Below are 1258 nucleotides of genomic sequence, written 5' to 3'. Positions count from 1 at the left end.
GTCCTCTCCGGCCTTGCTGGGCCGGGAGCTGAGGTGTCCCCCCCACCTTCATCCGTGCCCCTCTGCGCTCCCCGTTTGTTCCAGCACTGCCCCTGCTGGCCCTTTCTTCTTGTTCTGCCTCCCCTTCTTCCCTTGGCTGAGCTGTTGGAATGCCTCTGCAGCCATCTGGAGCCGGGCGATGAACACTGGGATGTCATCCGGGGTGCAGCTCAGCATTTCCTGTGAGGACAGAAACCCAAGGGACTGAGGTGAAAGCGAGCTTGGGCTGCGCACGTCTGGGAGCCTGAGTCCCAGAGCCTGCTGCATTTCCTGGGAGAATGCACAGGAGAGGCAAATCCAGGCATGAAACAGAGCTGAATGCATCCCTTTGCAAGCACAGAGCTGCTGGGCCTGGCTGAGTGCTGTCCTTACCAATGTGACCCCTGCTAATGGATGGCAGGAAAATAACCCAGGTGGGATGGGGAGGAGCAGACCTGGAGAGCAGAACTACCTCAGGTCAGAGGACACTGTCACTGATCCCGTGATGGAGATTTGCCTTTGGTCACCTTATCTTTGTGCACAGCAGGTATCAGTTGGAAAAATGGCAAGATGATGGATTAAATGTCTGCTCAGGGAGGAGCCCCTTGCTCTCTGCCTCTCTTCTCCCTCTGCTCCTGCCTAGGGATGGTGCAGTGTCCTTGTTTCCCACCATTTCCTTTGCCATCTCCTGTGCTAATGTGGCTCCAGACTCCTCGTGCTCCCCAGAGTTGGAGCTTCATCGTTCAGGGTCTGCAAATGAGGGACAGCAAAATACATTTGCTCTCCGAGGCTGGAAATAGGCTCCATGAAAGGCAGGGATCCAAGGGGTGGTACCTTCCAGCTTGGGTGTTTGTTCTGGGTTGTGAGGGCACCTCGGGACACCCCAAGGAGCAGGAGGCGATCGGAGTTGCTGATTAAATCCTCTGGGGGCACAGCACCTGCCTGCCAGCCCCGTGTCCATCCCCTCCCTTCTTTCAGCTGCAGACAGGGAATGAATGATGAGGAGCAGCCAGCAGAGACCTGCCAGCCCTGGCTCCTGCTGCTCCAGGTCACCAACGCCTGAGCCTTTGATGGATCTATGCTGAGGAGCTGAAGAACCAGATGTCAAGTGGGATTAGATGAACTCTGCTCTCCCTGCAAACCTCCACTTCTCCATGGGAGCCTTCCATCTCCCAGTGGTTGCAGTTTAACCAAGTGGTAGTGGAGAAAGAAGGAACAAGCCCTGGAATTCTGCATGATG

Source organism: Corvus brachyrhynchos, unplaced genomic scaffold (genome assembly GCF_000691975.1).
Source record: "Corvus brachyrhynchos isolate BGI_N302 unplaced genomic scaffold, ASM69197v1 scaffold209, whole genome shotgun sequence".
NCBI classification, from domain to species: domain Eukaryota; kingdom Metazoa; phylum Chordata; class Aves; order Passeriformes; family Corvidae; genus Corvus; species Corvus brachyrhynchos.
Note: the sequence above shows the minus strand (reverse complement) of the source record.